The 20,995-nt window shown below is 38.8% G+C and overlaps 1 pseudogene; it reads right to left on the bottom strand.

The window, feature by feature from the left end:
• The window catches only part of LOC143437286 (pre-mRNA-splicing factor CWC22 homolog), a 96,795-nt pseudogene extending 76,317 nt beyond the window's left edge, over positions 1–20,478 (bottom strand).
• Between the last annotated feature and the right edge of the window lie 517 nt (positions 20,479–20,995).

The raw sequence follows: 20,995 nt of genomic DNA, 5'->3' as shown, positions 1-20,995 counted from the left end.
TGATATACAATGGGTGCAACAGAAGTTTGTGTGACAAATACTCTTTTTGCCTAGGTCATCCTGACCAGCCCCTTGAAGGGTGTTTTCTGGAATTTGTTTATTGCCTTGTTTGTTCCTTGGAAGGGTCAGCTTCAGGGCCAAGAGTTGTAATGAGAAGAAATGGAGAAATTTAAATAATGGCTGCTCCGCCCATGGCATTGTAACTACCTGCTGGAAAAAGAATTGTTCAACTTGTTTTTTTGTTCCTTTGCATCTAGTTCTTCCAAATTGTTTAGAAAGAAAAAGGACAAGATGGCCTTGGTTCCTCTAATATATATTGGGTTCAGTCTATTACTAGCAAGAGACCTAATCTTAAGTTCTGTAACAATTAGAAGATTGCCTTCAGCTTGGCATTCATCTGATACTCTCACTCTGCTAAAAAAGATTGGTTATTGAATTAATCCAAAACAAAGTTTAAACTTAAGATTTATAAAACTAATGGGGCATCACAGCCTGACTTGCCTACTCCAGCTGCCATTTCAGTAAATATGTATATAATTATTATAGATCTAGAAGTTTGTTTTTATACCATTCCTTTACATTTCTGGTAATTGAGAATCCATGGTCCTCATCATTGGAAAGGTTTGCTTTTAATTTCATTTGCGTTTAATGATTTTCAAAAGTTGTTAAGAGATATTATTTGGCTAAAACCTCATCTTAAGCTTATCGTAAGAGGATTTGAACCTCTGTTTGATATTCTCAAGGGACATACAAGTCCTAATTCCCCTTGACAATTAACTAAAGGAAAAATAGCTTTGCGGAAAGTAGAGTAAGCTGTTAGTTATCAACACATAAATTATATAGACTATGAAAAATTGTTGGCTGTTTGTGTTATTATTACTCATGCCCACAGCAGCCCTTTGGCAAAAGGAACCATTAATGTAGATTCATCCTTCTTCATCTACAAGTAAAGTTTGTGTTAATAAAACATTGTAAGATAGAATCCTAAAAACATTTTCAATAAAAGGTTTATTCCTTATTCCAAATAGCAATTAAATTGGTTATTGAAAAATAATATTTGGCCTATTATGACAAACATTTTAAGCAAATTTGGTGATCCCTATCCAAAAGATAAGTTACAGTTTCTCTCTGCATGCTTTTATATTTCCTGAAATTTACTACGCATGCAGCTCATAGAGAAGACATTTGCTGTATTTACAGATGCCTCATCTATTGAAAAGGCAGTATGTGTAATTAGATCACATATTTATATCACGTTTATTTTCTTGAGTTTTCTCTACTTAAGCACAAATAAATTATGTGTTGTAGCCACTGTTTAAAATACTAGAAAATCAAGCTTTCAATTTATATACTTATAGCCAGTAAATGGCTCATAATTTATAATTGCTTAAAATTGTTCCTTTTTTAGATATTGCAATTCTCAAATTTTATAGTTATTTATAAAAATACAGCTTAATTTTTATATCATGTACTGTCTCTGAACTTTTTAAGACATTTAAAAGCTCATTGGATTGCCTGAACCCCAGGGCAGTGCCAGAGCAGATTTGTATACTAGGCAGATTATAGGCCTTGCAAATAATTGGCCATACTATACTATTCTTTACAGCATCTTGATACAATAATTTGGCATTTCTAAAAAGTGTGCAAGTTAAATTGCAAAAACTTGTTTTCAGTATTCTCAATTTTTTCATATTGGTGTTAAACCTTGAGGCCTTATATAATCAATTTTGGCAAATAGATGTTACTTATTTTTGATTTTTAAAAATTAAAATATGTACACAGGACTTGACACTTTTTAGACCTTTTAGTTGCAACTACTTTAACAAGAGAAGCAACTAAAAATGTAATTAGTTATTACCTATATTATTTTCCTGTGCTTGGTGTTCCATACCAGACTAAGATAGGTAATGGAACTGGCTATTACAGTTATTTGACTACAGTCAAACATTTGAGAGGTTTTGTTGACAACTTTATTACCAAAATTCCTTATTATCCTCAAAAAAAATTGTGAAAGAGAGATTATAAGACTTTAATATCTTTATAACTCTCTGAGTGTGGGAAAAACAGCTATTGGTGCTTCTTCCCTGATTTTACAAAAACTCTAAAAGGTTGGCTTTTTAAACTATGGGGGGGGGAGAGAATTATACCCTCCAAGGTCACCAAAAGCACATCTTGCTTTTGTGTTATTTGTCTTAAATTTTCTGCAAACTGATGTTAAATGTCAGTCTGCAGCAGATTGCCACTGGCATCCAGGCACTTCCAGGGTCTAATGGAGAGACCCCCTAACTAATGGTCCTGACCCTGTCTTAATTTGGGGTCGTGGATCAGTATGTATTTTTTCAGAAAAAGAAAATGGAGCCCTATGGCTGCCTGAAAGATTGGTCCGTCAAGTAGACGCAGATCTTGAGCTTAATAATTATGATTCTGATAATGAAGAATCTGATAACAAATCTAGTCAGAGTGTGTTAGCCATGGAAGACCATGAGACTCTAGGCTGTTACTCTATCCAGGGTGTTCCCAAGTCTCACCTCCACCCAACCTAAAAGAGGGGACTTCCTCCCCTAGACCAAGCAGAGAGGGGCCACCCAGAACCCCCTCTGTCTGGCAATCTGAATTCTTGCTAAGGCTGCGAGGCTAAGCACTGCAAGGGAATATAAATAAAAGTTAAAAATATGTTTCTGGGTTCCCTGAAGGACAAGCCTGACTGCATAGGGGTTGATGTCGAAAGTATCCCCTCTCCAGGAAAAAGACATCGGGATGGGTATGGCCCTCAGGCCTTACTGGACAACGACAGGAGGACTGAAGCCATTACAAGGTTCCCTTTAATTTTTGGAGGTCAGGCCTCTATCCCCGCCTGGGTAAGATTAGAATTGCCACGGTCCTTCTATATTTGGAAAAGAGAGGAGACTTCAGGGACAGCCCTGCTTAACACTGAAAGCCTAAAATTCAGCAATAGGCCTGGCTTACTTGCCCACTCAAAGTCTTAGGTCTCCATGGGAAAACACTGAAACAGAGGGCTATAAATTATTGTAAACAGACAGCTTTTGTTGAAATCTACCAGCCTGAGTAGTCATAGACTTTGTGTCTGATCCCTGTCAACCAGCAGTTGGATGAGATACTAAAACAGTTCCACTTTCAACCTTATTTCCTACTCAGCTTGGATGATCATATTGCTGTTAACTTTTGAACCTTGTGTCTCAAGCAGATAAGTTGCCTTCACACAAAGATCTCTCCCAACAAGCCCGGCTACTTGGTACCTCAGATGGGATGAAGTAGTGTACCCAACACAGCTGATTCTACTGGACCTGTTCCTCCAGACCTATCCTCAGATGGGCTCCATAAACCCTGGACAGCACGACACAGCCAACTCTCCTACATCCTCCATACCCATTCTTCTAGGTTCCCCCTAGAGACACGTCACCCCCAATGTCAGCAGGAAGTAGCCAGATATCACGACGACGAACGTATTCCTGTTTCACCTCTCTCTTTTCTTTTTAAGTTAACCAAATCGGGGGAAATTGTACTCTCCCCCCCATGAGCAGGACTGAGAGACCTTAGTTGCCACAGCAAGGTCAAGTGACGGGATCTAGGTGGAGTTACCCACCTTGGCTGCCAGCATGAGTAGTCAGAACAGCAGAACTGCCCCTGGGCTTGCCCTGAGACATCTCCGGCCGTGACCTGGAACTGACTATGGATTATCCCACCCATCTGAAACCAGGAGGGGTTGTGGGTTGGGTCTTCCCCTTTAAATTGAGAGCTGAACATTAAAGCTTTGGGCCTTGATCAGAGAACTTTGTCTTGGCCTCATCTCTTCTCGCCCTCCTTCCCCTTTCATTCCCAGCCCCCCTTTCAGGTGAATCCAGTTGACTTGTGGCCGCGGGCGGCTACACAGTCAAACAGCTCACTCTCGCAGGAGTAGAGTTTAACAACAGACCAGCAAGCTGAGGGGCTTTTTAAAAAGCGAAAACCATAAACCAGGGGAGTGAAAAGTGGGGGTTGGGGGATGAGGGGTTGTCAAGGATACATAACATAAAAATAGTGGAATATTCCAGAAAGAAATATTCCAGAATATTTCCATGTAGAAAGCACTCTGCAACCCATTCCTCACAAAAATGTGGTCTTGCCATGTCACCTGTTCAACTATTTTTTGATTAACTAGTTGATCCAATTTTTAAGTCCTTGCTTTTTGGACAGTTAACCAGTAAACAGATACTGGTGAGATGGCTCAGAAAACCAGTGTTCAAGTCCCAGCAAAGACATGGTGGCTCATGACAAATGGATCTGATGCCCTCTGCTGGCATGCAAGGGTACCTGCAGAAAAAAGCCATCTAAATTAGCCATTAGAATTAGCAATCAGTTAACCAGTAAAGGGCAATTTCACTTAGACAATCTTAGTATTACTTGGTGAGGTAACATGTGGAGTGTCTAACACTTGAGTTGTTTTATTTGTTATTTAGGGGAAAAGGGCAAGGGATCTATTAAGTTCTACTTTCAGAATAAGCTGGGGCTAAAGAGATGGCACCATTGTTAAGAGTGCTTGCTGCTCTTGCAGAGGAGCAGAGTTTAGTTTGGTTACCAATTGAACCAGAATCAGAAATTTTAAGGCATATTTGGAATAATATTTAGTACACTTATTCATGGTTTCAGTTACTTGCAACTATTGTCCACTTCAGAAAATTGTGTGTGTGTGTTTGTGTGTGTGTGTGTGTATGTGTGTGTGTGTGTGTATCAGCTCTAATCCAACAATGCTACATGAAAACTTCCAAAAAACACTCCATACTTTTAAATCAATACTGTTCTTAGCTGTATGTTGTCACCTCTTATCACCTCACACTATTTTGTCAAAATGAATCATCCATCTTGCTTTATAAACTAGAATAGGGTCCAGACCTTGGGCACCTTTGACATCAGGATAGGAAGCTGAGAAAAGTAGTCATACACAAGCCTGAACCTCTTCTTGCCTCTGCAGCAGTCTGCAGTGTTGACGATTTATTGAAAAGCCTCAGGTGTATGGGGATCATGAATTGCAGTCAGGATTTGCTTTCAGATATGCCATCTAGGAGCCCAATAAACAAACAGAAAAATGTACAACGGTAAACATTCTTTTAACATTCAGGTCTGACTTTGATTTTCGGTTTTGCTACTTAATTCCTGTGAGAATTCAGAAGGGGTAGAGGAACCATTCTGAGCCTTGGTCTCCTTATACACAAAGGAGGATACTAGGACTTCTCTTACATGGTGACTGTGCAGATCAGTTGTGATAACCTTTATGGAGCTTAGCTATGAGGAGAAAGACATTCAATACATCATAGCTGTTTCCATTATTCATATAAAGTTGTCCTTGACTAAATTCACATGAAAATGACAGAGGAATTGAAGGTCAGCAACAGAGTAAGCCCCAAAGACTAACTTGTGACCAACATGGCTACCTAGCAGCTTTCCACCATGCAGGACTGAATCCTCCTCGTAAACCAATGGTGAAATGGGGAGGGTATTCATAATAAAAAAAATGTACCTGGCTTCTGCTTCCAGTTGTTCTTTCCTATAAAAAGAGAAAGAGAGATAAAAGAGAAAAGAACCCATATATGGCATGAAATAGTTAATCTTGCCCCAAAGTCTGTCTTAAAGCTTCATGTAGAAGGTAAAATAGAGTAAATGGAAAAAGAAACATTTTGGAACAGGATGCTAGATATGGAAGGAAACCAAGGGATGAGGCAGACTTTTCCATGTGCCCCATGCCCCTGCCACCACCATTTTGTTCTATGCTCCCTAGTTTGTCTTAGCTGCTTATACATCCAGGACGTAGGTGACTGCCTACTCAACACCAGGATCTGTCACTCAACTTAGATGGTTTGTTTTGCAGTTGAGGCAGATAAGGACACGACGACTGCCAAATGTAGTTGCTGTACTCCCATCCTTCTCTACCATCATGGTCAGCAGTGTTCACTGCTGTGTTCACAGAACCGTTATTTCATGTCTTTTCTCTCATCAGCTATGATTGTAAGCTCTGGTGTTTTGGATGTGTCAATTAAGCCTTACAACAACTCTAAGAGTAACTACTATTGTCGTACTATTTTTTTTTCTGTTGAGAAAGTGGAGGAACAAAGAACCGCATAAGATTTCAGATGTAAATCAGTAGAGTTGTGATCCCAAACCAGTCAGTGTGTCTCTAGAATATGCCCTGTAGTGATGGAGTACAGCACATGCTGGCCACATATTCACTACTCAGAGCCTTTGCTCAGCTTTGCCTAGAATTTTCTACCCCCTTCCTCTACATAGAACAGTTTTGCCCATCCATCATGTCCACTGGGCTGAGCCTCAATCCAGACAGGCTGTTCTAGCTCTGGGGTGACCAACAGTGGTTTCCTAAGGCTGCAATTTCAGAACTTGGTGTCTTTCTTTCTTATTTCATCTCCATTGTGTTTCATAGACCCCTCCAGTCAAGACTTAATCATCATCGATTGAATAAACTGCTATGAATCCGGTACCAAGACAGATACAGTTACTTCTTACTTTATTTCACACTCACATCACCTCCTTCAGAAATGGACATTGTTTATACAAATATCCCTTGACCCAACCTGTAGGATGCAGGTGAAGATGTACCAGAGTACCACATACTTCTTTCTAAAATAACTTTTTCTTCCCAGACTCAAAATGGAAAGAACAAGAGTATTGGCAGAACTGGGCTCTGGTTCTTGTTCTAGCGTGTACCTGCCAGATCACATCAGGTATTAGTCTTAGTGTTCTGACACTTCAGTAATAAATACGGTCATAAGGGAATGAAGAAAGAGAGGTCCAAGGGAAATCACAAATGAAGACAAAATTTCTTTTCTTTTTGTTTTGTTTTTTTCGAGACAGGGTTTCTCTGTATAGCCCTGGCTGTCCTGGAACTCACTCTGTAGACCAGGTTGGACTTGAACTCATAAATCTGACTGTCTCTGCCTCCCAAGTGCTGGGATTAAAGGGTTGAGCCACCACTGTCCAGCTCAAAGGTTCATTTTTGAAAATAGATTTTATATGACAATACAGTAAAATTCTACTTGAGGGTGGAAAATAAATATTTCAAAAACTAAGGTCTGGTGAGAGATAAATGAAGCATCTGTTGCCAAACTTGATGACCTGGGTTTCACCAATTCCCAGGTTCCACAGGGTAGAACGGGAACTGACATCTGCAGCTTGTCCTCTGGCCATCACATGTACACCGCGGCATCCCCCCACCAAACACTAAGTTCACAGCCACACAGTGAATTTCAGACCCCTTCCTTCAACGGTATATGAGTTTGAACAAAAATTTCCCACAGTCACCCTAACTATTGGCTCTGCCCTCACTCCAGTACTTTCTGACTTTAGGTGAGCTATGCTGTTGCTCTCAGACTCAGCTTGAGGGTAACAGAAGAAAGTCTGTCAATGGGTTGTTTCAATGAGAGAAGATTGTTTCAAGGCAATGAGAGGATGTAAAAATACTTACCAAATTTACTTGTGCCACAGACCAGTATTTTCAACAATATTCAATGGAACACTGTAGTGTTGCAGAATACTGGAAGATGGGTCTGCCACAGACTGTTTTTTTTTTTTTTTTTTTTTTTTTTTTTTTTTTTGGGGACAGGGTTTCTCTGTGTAGCCCTGGCTGTCTTGGCACTCACTCTGTAGACCAGGCTGGCCTCGAATTCAGAAATCCGCCTGCCTCTGCCTCCCAAGTGCTGGGATTAAAGGCGTGCGCCACCACACCCGGCCAGACTGGTCTTAAGAGGCTAGAGTCATTTCTTTTTTTTAAAGGTTTAAAATATATAATATATAATAATGTATAATATATATAATACATAGAATATATATATATTTGATGAGTACACCACAATTGCTCTCTTCAGACACACCAGAAGAGGGCACCAGACTCCATTACAGATGGTTGTGAGCTACCATGTGGTTGTTGGTTCCTGGAAATTGAACTCAGGACTTCTGAAAGAGCAGTTAGTGTTCTTAACTGCTGAGCTATCTCTCCAGCCTGAGTCACTGCTTGTAAATTCAGAATATACATCAGCATTGCAGGGTCTCAGACAAGTCCTAAGAGCAATGCTTTGTAACCCTTGCTCTTTGGAAGTGGCCGGATAAACCCATGCAGTGATTGTGGAGATGAAGGCCTACATCCCAGGACTTCAAATCTTGTGACTTTTCTATAGGGAAGGTCTCTGTGTTTACGATGACTCCTGTGCACAAATGCATTAAAGTGGGGTGGTATATAAGGAGTGTTAACTGTGTCGGTGCTTTGGAAAGTTTGTTAATAACATCATCTTATAATAGATATTTTATATTGTTAACTTCTCTGGTCTCCATAACTCAGGAGTTTTCACTTAAAAGCTTAGGACAGACACTAGAGTTCTGGCTTAGCCCTTAGCTAGGAATCTGCCCACTATTCTGACCTCTGTGGACACTAGGCACATGCATGCATGCATTTGGGCAAAACATTTACACACATGAAAATAAATAAATTGAAGAAGAGGAGGAGAAAAGAGAGAAGAGAGAGAGAGGGGATGGGGGGAGGAAAAGGAGGAAGGAAGGAAAGGCAGCTTTAAGCAGACAACAGAAATGGAAGCATGTTTTACTGTATTTACTTAGGATGACGGCGAGGGGGCAGGCTTTCCTAAATGGTAGCAACTTAGATTAGCAGGTTTAAAGGCGATTGGAGAAGAGGGAAGAATGTGAAGACATGATAGTGTTTAAAGTATTAAAGCCGCCGGGCAGTGGTGGCACACACCTTTAATTCCAGCACTCGGGTGGCAGAGGCAGGGGGATGACGGTGATGGAATAACAATCAATAATCAATGCCGGTCAATATTCAATAATCAATAAATGGTAATCAATAATTAGCAATACTAATTGATAACCAATAATGATCAATCATTGATGGTGCACACCTTTAATCCCAGCACTCGGAAGGCAGAGGCAGGGGGATTTCTGAGTTCGAGGCCAGCCTGGTCTACAGAGTGAGTTCCAGGACAGTCAGGACTACACAGAGAAATCCTGTCTCAAACAAACAAACAAAAAAATGTATAAGATTATTATAGTAAAATAAATTAGGAGAGGACGGAAAGGACGAAATGTAAAATTTATGGATGGGAAATGATTCAAAAAGCATCGAGAAAAGGTTCAACTAATTTTTTAGCACCAGAAAGGACATCCTGACAGCTGAAATCCAGTGAAGGTGAGGGAGGAACTGAAGGAAAGACCTAACATCCCTGCCCTCCTCATCCAGTCCTGCAGCTGTAAATTATTATTTTTAATGATTGTTATTATTTAATATTATGTAGGAAAGAACTAACATCTCTGCCCACCTCATCCAGTCCTGCAGCTTTAAATTATTATTTTAAATTATTATTATTATTATTATTATTATTATTATTATTATTATTATTATTTAATGTTATGTAAATGTCACTAACCATCAAAGCTATAGTTCACTACCAGACCTCTCTCCTGAACAGCCCAGTTTGACCTGTGCACCAGGATATCTCCACTTTGGATCTATTCTAATGCAAATTTAATAAAGCACTAACCAAACTCCTGTATATAAACTATTTTGACTCTGAAAACCTGTAAGATGTGAAGTCTTTTCCAACCATTTTAACACGAACCCATCCTTTTAGATTTCAGGCTCAAAAATCTCAGGAGCCATACCATTCTCAGCAATTCTAATTCTTCTCTGAGGCAACTCCATCTTTACTTGCTCCTGTAATACTCTCCTAATGATGCGACATTTCCTGACCACATTATGATCTGATCAACATTGTCAGATTTAATACACAGCAAAGCTCACATCTATGATAAGATCATGCTCAACATACATGTATCATTCAAAATAAATGTGTAATTCCTGACAATAATCGCATGTGCTCTGCCTTCTCTCTAACTCTGATTCTTAGCGTTTACTTTCCTTTGTTACATTCTTGACTTTCTTGGAACAAGTTAGATGAATCCCCATGTCATGATTTAGTATGGCTCATTTCCCCTACTTGAAAACAAGTCTAGATACTCTGGCTGTATATATATATGTGTGTGTATATATATATATATATATATATATATATATATATATATCTCACATATTATATATTACATATATGTTACATATATTACATACATGTATTACATATATTACATACATATATATAATATTATATATTATATAAATTACACATATATTACATATACATATTACATATATGATATACATATATTACACATATTACATATATATTACACATATTACATATATATTATATATTGCATATATGACATACATATATTACACATATTACATAAATAATATATATTACATATATTACATCCATATATTGCATACATATATATAAATTATATATTATATATATTACATATATATTACATACATATATATTAATATATGTATAATAATATATACATATATATTACATATATATAATATATGTGTAAGATCCTTCAAATTTATTAGTGAAAACTAATAGACTATGGTTTTAAAAACAGCATATTACCTGCTACCTACTCCTAATCTCTGTTGAAGTGACCTATGTTCCTTATTAGAGGATCAGTCCAATTATTTAGGGGCTTGTACTGCACAGTGCTGGACTTCCTTTTTCTCATTTTTAAATTTTTTCAGATAATTACACTCCCCCCTTTCCTTTCCTCCTATATACTGCCCTTCTTTTCTTTTTATTCATTTCCTCAATGAATCTAGTTGTTGCCGTGTGCCTCTGTGTGTGCCCGTGTTCATATTCCTAAGCACATAAATATTTCCTAAGTACTTTACATTTAGTAATTCAGTATTACAAAATGAACAAACAAATGTCCTCCCAGCTAGGTGTCTGTAAACAATATTTTGCAAAGTGCAATTGTACAAGAAAAGTGATGAGATAATTAGTAGGCAATTCACAGAAAAGAGACTCTTAAAGGAATGGAAAAAGAAATCACATATGCTAACAAGCAAAAAATGTAAATTATATAAGAAGCATATGTAAAATTAAATTAAAAATTAAAATTAAAAATTAAATTAAAAATTAAAAATGTAAATTATATTAATGACCATTAAGTAGACAATAATCAACCCACAATTACCAAATACAAAAATGCAACAGGACCTGAGATTTAAAAGGTAGTACGGCTGGGACTGGTGCTGTATACATCTAATCTCAGCCCTTGGAAGGGGGATCTGGAGTCCATATCTGTGAGTTCAGTCAGCTTGGTCTACATAGCCAGTTCTAGGTTAGCTGGGGTTACATAATAAGACCCTGGGCCAAAAAGAGTTACAAGAGGCTGATTAATCAGTGATGAAATAAAGCATTTGCCTGACTTTCTACCTCAATTTTTGACTTTGTACCTCAAGTACAGAAACAAGTCACTTCTGTGACAGAAAAATGTAAACACTGATAATATAGTAAATAACACTAGTTGTATAGACATTAGACATTTCCACTTAGAGACAAATGATATAAATGAAAAAAAGATAGATGTAAGATTGACTTCAGAATAACCCAGAGAAGCTGAGGTAGAAGAAAGCAGATGGGACTCTGCTTTCTTTCTTTAGACATAAACACCAGGAGAAATCAAAATTCTTGCTTTTTGAAATATTATTTTCTATCGTTTATTATTTAAAATTTCAATAAGAGTACAAGTTAAATTTATTATGGTTAATCTAATCATGTTTTGAAAGCATGTCGTGTACATGGTTTAAATAAAAATACTGCCTCTGATTTAAAGATTCTTAAACCAGTTGAAAAAAGTCAAGCTCAATACTATTAAGTATGTTGTAAACTTAAGAACAAAACCAGTTGATAATGTTTATGATTATACACAGGACTTAAACTGAACTGATTGTCCCTCTCTATGAACATAATTGGATATATCTAAGATTAATAAGTGTGTTTATAAATAGCCTCAGGCATCTTTTCTTCTATCCTTCTAAGACTGTATATATAGATGCAACATATACATCTCATGGAATAAAAATACATGCAATTACTTAATCTATGAAATCAGTTGAAATAAATACTGAAAACTACCAATAGCAAAACACTGAACCCTGAACCTACTGGATATTTTTCTAAAAGAAAACTCATGTTTGTAAAATACAACATTTCTTCTTTGCTTTTAAAACATGAAAGGTAGCCAAATGAATGTTTTACTTTATTGCAGACATAATCTGTACAAGTATGTCATATGTGAGAATTGGATTAATAATATTAACAACATTAATATTATTATATTATTATATGTAATATATAATACTGTATATATTATATATAATTAGGATTAGGGCATATATATTATATATTATATAATATACAATATAATACATAATAATATTATATAATATATAATATAAGTAATATATAATAATATATTAATATTATTACACTTTATATTATATTATATTATATATAATGTTAATATTATTGATATTATTAGTATTATTAATCCAACCTGCTGTTGGATGGTTAATGTTCATTATTTTATTTTCTGAATGTGCATACATATATATAAATGTATAGATTGGTTGATAGTCTTCAGTCTTGGTGCTAAAACCCCACTTCCTTCCCAATATCTTCAATTCACTGTAAAGAAGCAACTGCAAAAGATGAAATTATATTTTAAGTATTGCTTTCCAGATCTCACCTAGGTAAATTCTAACGGTGATAATGCTTCAGCAAAGAAAACAGACTAATATTTGTATACACGCCTATTTGAGAGTAAAGAGAGGGGAGAATGAAACTGAGAGTTAAAAATACTGTACCTTTTCTTGGAACAAATGAGGTGAATCCCCCTGTCGTGACTTAGTGTGGCGCATGTTCCCTACTTAAAAACTACTCTAGGTACTCTTAGGTAATATATATATATATATGCCATATGTATATTATATACATATTACATATATATTACATATATTACATACATATATTACATATATTACATATATGTACATATATTACAAACACACACATATGTGTATATATATATATACATATATATGTATATATATATATATATGTAAAAATATGGAAAGCTCCCACCCAATACTAACAAGGCTTAATCCTACTTAGGTCCTGATATCATGCAAGACTGAGTGAATTCAGACCGAAAGAACATGGAGATGTGTGGGGAGTGAGGTGGACAGCATTGAAGAGAAGTTGGAGGTAGGGAAAGAGTATGATCAAGATCGTGCTTGTGAACATTTTTCTGACTGAAAAAAAAAGAAAGTAGAGAATTTCTGCTAGTAAAATAGATGGACCTAACCTAGGCCAATCTTTCTTCTGAAGACAGCTAAAGAATCTGTATGAAGTAAAAACATCGGTTTCTTTTTTCTTTTTTTTTTTTTTTTTTTTGCTTTTTCGAGACAGAGTTTCTCTCTGTAGCCCTGGCTGTCCTGGAACTCACTCTGTAGACCAGGCTGGCCTGGAACTCAGAAATCTGCCTGCCTCTGCCTTGTGAATGCTGGGATTAAAGGCGTGTGCCATCAATTATTGATCATTATTGGTTATCAATTAGTATTGATGATTATTGATAACCATTTATTGATTATTGATCATTATTGATTATTGTTATTCCATCACCATCATCCCCCTGCCTCTGCCTCCCAAGTGCTGGAATTAAAGGCGTGTGCCATCAATTATTGATCATTACTGGTTATCAATTAGTATTGATAATTATTGATTAACATTTATTGATTATTGATTAGCATTCATTATTGATAGTTATTCCATCACCATCATCCCCCTGCCTGTGCCTCCCAAAATATCAGTTTTAAAGCACTGGATTGCCTAAAAATCTGTCAAGAGACACAAGTGAAAGTGGAAGCTGGATAATCAGGATTTCTAAAATTACAGCCAATTTTTTCTCTACGGCTGCTTGCTGCTTATTTAAGTCTGGTTCCTGTTCCTGTTATAAACACTTGACCAAAACAACTTAGGGCGCAAAGGGTTGACTTTAGCCTACAGTTTACAGTCCATCATCTATCAATGCCTAGAGAAGAGCTCAAGGCAGGAACCCAGAGGCAGGAGCTAAAGCAGCGCTCATGGAGTGATGCTGCTTACTGGTTTGTTCCCTAATTCTGTTCAGTCAGACTCCTTCTACAACCTCCTGTGGACCTGGTTCTCCTCCAACAATTAGCAAGGAAGAAAATGTCTCATAGACATGTCCATTTGCTAGAGACTAGTAGAAACCTTCCCACGGATATTTGCTTGAGGAAGTGCAGCCTCCGACAGTTCAGGAAGTACAGCTTGCTGCCTGCTCCTGATAACGGAACAACAGTGAACCAGAACCAGAAAAAACACAGGATGTCCCTCCGGGTGATTGACATCGATATGAGAAAAAAACCACAGGATGCCCCCCCCAGATGGACGAAAATAGTAAGATCAGTGGGTTCTGCCTATTTTATATGGGTGGTGACATAGTCTCTCCCAGGTAAAGGTGAGGTAGCCAGGTGGATTCTGGGAATGTATGGCTGACTTAGATATGCTCCTTTTTCCTCATATTGTCCTCCCTCCCCATTTTCTTGTTAGGAACTGTATGAGTTGAATGTTGCTATCGCATTAAAATCAGACCCTGACAAGTCTCTGTTTGCTTGGTCTCACTTCTTTTTCTCGCCCATGTTCCTTTTCAGGTGAGATCCCCCTCGATCCCCACAAATAACTGAGACCCGCGGGTCGGGTTAGCCATTGGCCAATCCGATAGAGGCTGTTTTTTCAGTCGTGAGTCCCTCTTCTTAGGTGCATCAAGTTGACAACCAAGAAAATCCATCACACCATGGCCAGAGGACATTGTCAAGAAAGCTCAGCAACACTGGGACACCGAGGACAGGAGTAATAAAAAGCCTCAGGCTGCCAGACACTAGACAATTCTCCATACTGGACTACATCCAGGTAAAAACCCAGCAAAATTAAAGTACTGATAAATCATTGGGCATGATGGTATATACCCATAATCCAACACTCAGAATACAGAAATAGGAGGATTTCAGGTTTGAGGACAGCCTTGGCTTCAAGTTTCAGTCAAGTCTGAATTACATAGTTAAATTCCGGTCTAAAAAACCAAAACTTCCTTGAAAACTCAAAATAAGAACAAAACCCCCCAGTAACTAACTCAAATACAAAGATACATAAGAGATGATGTATCAGTGCTACTGGCAATCCAAGTAGTAACATTCTAAAGAAATTTGTTACTTTAGAATGTGTTACTATGGTCTGGCAGGGTGGTGCACGCCTTTAATCCCAGCACTTGGGAGAAAAAAGCAGGAAGATGATGGTGATGGAATAATGATCAATAATCATGCCAATCAATAATAAATACCAATCAATGACCAATAATCAACACTAGTCAATAACCAAAAGTGATAGATTATCATGATAATCAGCAGTCAATGCTAATCAATAATCGATTCTAATCAATAGCCAATAACAATCAATAATTGATGGCATGGCCTTTAATCCCAGCATTTGGGAGGCAGAGTCAGGGGGATCACAGTGATGAAATAACGATCAATATTCAATGCCAATCTATAATCAATAATCAATAAACAGTAATCAATAATTATCAATACTCATTGATAACCAATAATGATCAATAATTGATGGCACACACCTTTAATCCCAGCACTTGGGAGGCGGAGGCAGGCAGATTTCTGAGTTTGAGGCCAGCCTGGTTTACAGAGTGAGTTCCAGGACAGCCAGGGCTACACAGAGAAACCCTGTCTCGAAAAAAAAATCCAAAAAAAAAAATCCAAGAAAAAAAAGAATGTGTTACTATTTTAGTTTACTAAAAAATTAAACGTATGCCCTCCTAAGCACTAGGTACAGCATTCTTTATCATAAACACTAGAGGCCACGATTATTCAGCCACTATCTTTTTTATTTTGGAAAGTTTTGATAGAGGTGTATCTCGAAGACACAAAATGATCCAACAGTCAACATTTCTGACTGTTACATGGGCTCCCCAGTTTCGGTTTAGAGGCATCTGATATTGTAGGTATCTACAACAGGAAAATTAATTTTGGGGGGAGTCAAAATATCAATAAAGTACTTAAATTGAAAAAAAAAGTTTTGGTTTTCTAATCATGGTTTTTCAAATCATGTTCTATGAATGCATGGAAGCAAATATACATGGTTATGGTGTGAATATAAAATAATAATAAAATAAATAATAAATATAAAATGTCTCACCCAGGTTCATGTGTTAAACCAGCTGTGTGTGCTATTGTGGGAGGATGTGTGGCATCAGTGGAAGAGGCAGGAACATGAATTTCAAGGTCTTCTGGCCTCCCTGGTTCTCTCTCTGTCAACTCCTCCAGAATGTGGCCTCAACTCAAAGTATGATCTGCCCCTGTGACTATGGACTGATCTTTTGCAAAATCTTTGGCCAAAATCAATCCATTCTTAGGTATCCAGCAACAGCAATGGAAACTATGAGTAACACCCACAAAAATAATCTGATGCACTACTCACCAAAATCCTGATTAAATCACTGCAAATTTATTTTGCAAATTCTTAAACTTTTAAACAAAGCGCATTCCTGATATAGGTACATTTAAACTGTTTACAGTAAACTAAGTAACTGATAACAATTGCAGAACAAAATGTGCCAATCTTCAAGTGAAACCTCACAAAACCTAGGCTTAACCAATAAAATTTATTTGTGAAACAAACCTAAGAACTCAAGGGAAGACAGACTGTGCAAGTCACAGGGCACATAAGCATAACAAATTGCTAACACTGGCTATCTCAAAGAGAGGGCAATCCACATTGCTACAGGCTATCTCAAAGACAGAGCAATCCACATTGCTACATTCTACACTGCAAAAAGTATCATGTTAACCCAAGATTATATGTCGGCTTTGCAATGAAAATATCTTATTCACAATCTGTAGAAAGATGAGAGATAACAAACGTCAATAGAAACAGTGAATTCTATACTGTTAGTTGATTTTAAGATTAAGTTATTATAAATTGCAAGAATATTTTTATATACTTTAGCCCTTAATTGAAGTTAAAATTTAAATAAGAATGGGAAGAAAATGAAACTGCTAGTTATTCAGAACATCAATATATAGATGCTGGTAGGTCCTGGGAGATTCTTGTTAATTAAAATACTTAGAAGCTAGATTCTTTGTTAGTGGTAATCAAATAACCAAGTATATTTAAAAGAAACCAACTGTTCTGTAGATTGGAATATAAAAAAAAATCTTAGAAATAAGCTTCCATTTATAGAATAAAATAAAAATACTTACAACAAGGAATAGACTGAATTGGTCCAACCTCTGGGAAGGTCACAAGAAGAGACATCCCTGGAAGATCACTTTGATTTGAATGTTTGGTAGTTTTATCAGCCCAAGCCACCACCTTTTTTCTCTCTACTAAACTTTCAATATCTTTGAAGTAAGAATCAAAAGCAGCATTTGACAGGCCAGTTTCTTTAAATCTCCAATACTGTTTTGTTTTTTGTTTTTTGTTTTTAGGGCTAGAAGCAAAGCATTCAATAAACTACAAAGAAGATGACAAGAAAAGAGAGATCTCTGTTATAAACACACTACTGTAGTTTCTTTGGTACAACAGGCAAAGTATTACAGTATCACTAAAATGATTTCCTATGTAACTTTACTTGGCAAATTCTCTAAGCCTGCACCAAGTCTATGTGAGGCCAAACTGTCCTTTATAAAAAACTCTCTCTGTTGACTCTCTCCCTTAATACCCATTAAAATGTTAATATTAGCTTCTTCACAATTCAAATTTGTCTTGTAGAAAATTGAAAATATTAATATTAGTTTTTTCACAATTCAAATTTGTTTTGTAGGAAATTGAAAATATTAATATTAGTTTTTTCACAATTCAAATTTGTTTTGTAGGAAATGTTCTACAGGTAGTCCTGGTAGTTTCTATGTGATCCTGCGAGTCCATACCCAGCTGAATCCCTGTCATTTTCTAAGCCCACAGCCTCTATGTCTCACCTCATGGCTTCTTCACAGTCCATGAAGTTAGACTTACAACAGTTGCATCATTATCAAATGTGGATATTTTGGTATATGACATATACACTACAGTATAGTAACTACACAAAGATAGAAGGTGAGTGTCGGAAAGGCCTGGGGATCTGAGGAGGGGAGGACAGCTACAGCTCATAGATTTATAGATCTCTGAACTTTTGGCAACTGTACTGTTCTGGGGAGTAAGATTACTAGGTCTGAAAGTACAATGAAAGATTTACTTTTGATGTTCAGAGTATTCCCATAGTTTCAAGATTGGAAGTGACAAGTGTTTCACTATACTTAAAGTGTGAATTTAAGCAACAGACAGACATTATGCAGATTGCCTACTTTCTTGGGAAAATCTCATAGTAACGGGGTGCTGAGCTCAAGCACAGCCAGCATTCCTGGAACAGGGTGTAATTGGCACTTATTGTGATATAGTCCCAGCCAGAGGAGGGCTTCCAATGGGCCTGGCCAGTCATCTCACAGTCCCAGGACTTGTAATAGAAGTCCGAACCTCCCCCATGGTAGCGGTATGCCCGGGGTCGGTGTGATCTGGGACAGACATAAAAGGTTACTTCTTTGAGCTGGCTTCTCTGATTGGGGGTTGCCGCAGTACCCCCCAGGAGACCCCAGCTCGCCCTCCTTTGGGCACCGGTCGTCCCTCATCGGGGCATGCCTGTGGGGCCGCAGAAGCAGCACCAGCCAGAGTTCCTTGGATACTGAGAAAAAGTTTGGTAGAACTCGAAGTGGCCTTCAGAGGCGAGAGCGGCGCTATGGAGTCAGATCCATGCACGACATGGACAGGGAACCACTCTGTGAGGCAGAGGCTCCAGGACACTGTGGGTTTGTGCTTTCCCATGAGAACTTACAGTAAGTAGTCAAAGCCTCTCTTTTTCGATAAAAGAAAAATGTATCTTTCTGAATTGATGCTGGAGAAATGTCTTTTTCCTGCTGGTTCAAATTTAGCACAAAAGTGGCATCCGATCAAACAGCATACCGCTCCTGTGAGCCCCCATTTAACATTTTTGATACGTTTGATCCATAACTGGTGTCTTTGAAGCTACTGCAAAGGTCAATCCATTGTATAAACTGGGACTAAAGTTAGCCCCTGGGATGACGGAAATAAGTGGAGATGGTTCTGCAATTCTACAAATGAATTGTGACTCAGAAGAGGATTCAATCACCCTCTGTCTGCAGTCAAGGAGGCAGAAGCAGCGCCAGGGGTAGCCCCCTTCAAAGTCCCACCCTGGCGCTCCTGTTGCCAGCTTACACAAGTCTGGGTACGGTTCCGGGTACCAAGTCCAGAGGGCATGCGTTCCGGAGACAGACCAGACGATGTCCCCCTGACTGTTTAGGACCTCCCAAGTGAATGACTTGGGAGCGTGGGGACTGGAAGAAGTCGTCTTATTGGCAAAATAAAGGAAAACTAGGAGCGTGAAAGTCTTATCTTTAAAGGGTTTGGGGTACGGTGGGCTTTCCATCTCGTGGCCTGGTTCGATTCTGGAACGGAGGTAGCCAATTTGACGTGGGCGGCGTGAATCCAGTGAGCGATGCTGTCTACTTTCAGTGCCGTTGGGGTGGTTAGTAGCACGACAAAGGGTCCCTTCCACCGCGGTTCCAGGTTCTTTAATTGATGCCGTCGAACCCAAACCGAATCTCCTACTTGGAACCGGTGAGGCGTCGTTAGGTGGTCTGCCTGCTCTTGGTAGGCACCTGCTAGGAATTGCCAAATCTCCTTCTGGACGATCTGTAGCGCCTGCAAGTGATCTGGAAAGGGGAGGCTATCAGCAAGGGATGGGAGGTAAGGATTCAAGAGGCTGGCCGCCAGGGGAGGCACCCCATAAAGAATCTCAAAGTGGGTAAGTCCATGTGGCCCAGGCGTGTTTTGGGCTCGATACAAAACCAGGGGTAGCAGGGTCACCCAGTCTCTAGTGCCAGGTGCCAGCGTTAATTTGGTTAAAGTCTCCTTTATAGTTCTATTTACTTTCTACTTGACCTGAACTCCTGGGGTTATATGCGCAATGCAGTTTCCAATTTATCCCCAGTGCTTTGGCCACTGACTGACTTACCTGGGAGATGAAGGCGGGTCCGTTGTCTGAGCCCAGAATATGTGGTATCCCGTAGCAGGGGATGACTTCCTCTAACAGTTTCTTTGCAACCACCCTCTCAGTCTCATGTTTTGTCGGTTAAGTCTCTACCCAGCCTGAAAAGGTATCTACAAAAACCAACAGATACCTGTATCTATAGAGCCCAGGTTTTACCTCTGTGAAGTCGATTTCCCATTGAGTTCCGAGTCGGTTGCCCCGGGCACGGGCTCCACGGGGCACCCTGTTGTGTCCTGCATTAACCTGGGCACAAATGTCACAATTGGCTGTGACTTGATGGAGAATCTTGTCTTTTCCCAGGAACAGTTGTTTCTCCTCTTCTTTATCTACCAGCATTTTTATTTTCTTCTGACCCAAATGGGTCATCCTGTGTAGGCATTAAATTAGAGCCTTGGTTTGCTGTGTGGGCCAGATTGGCTTTCCCTGGTGGACCCATAGTCTGGAGATGGGGTCATAGGCGGCCCCCATTTTCTTGATCAGCTCTAGATCCTCTTGACTATATGTGATTGCCAGTGGGGGTTCATCTTCGGGGTCGGCTCTGACCCGGAGGGCCTCAGTGGACTCCCTCACCGCCGCCTCTCTTGCTGCTTTATCTACCAAGCGGTTGCCCCAGGCCTCGATGTTGTCTCCTTTCTGATGGCCTGGGTTTGTATTATGCTCAGGGCTTCTGCCATGCTGAGGGCCTGGGCCAGGGCAATTAACTCTGTCCTCTGAGCCGATGTTCCCGGCGGCAATGTTTCTGCCCAGATCACCTCTGAGGTGGTGGTAACTGCAGCTCCTGCCTTTCGTAACCCGTTGTGTACGAAGCTGCTCTCATCGGTGAACCAGGTGTAGTCTGGAGAGGAGAGGGGCTGATCTGTCAGGTCGGGGCATGTCCCATGTA

This window comes from Arvicanthis niloticus, chromosome Y (assembly GCF_011762505.2).
Source record: "Arvicanthis niloticus isolate mArvNil1 chromosome Y, mArvNil1.pat.X, whole genome shotgun sequence".
Lineage (NCBI taxonomy): Eukaryota > Metazoa > Chordata > Mammalia > Rodentia > Muridae > Arvicanthis > Arvicanthis niloticus.
Note: the sequence above shows the minus strand (reverse complement) of the source record. Positions and strands in the feature narration are given on the sequence as shown.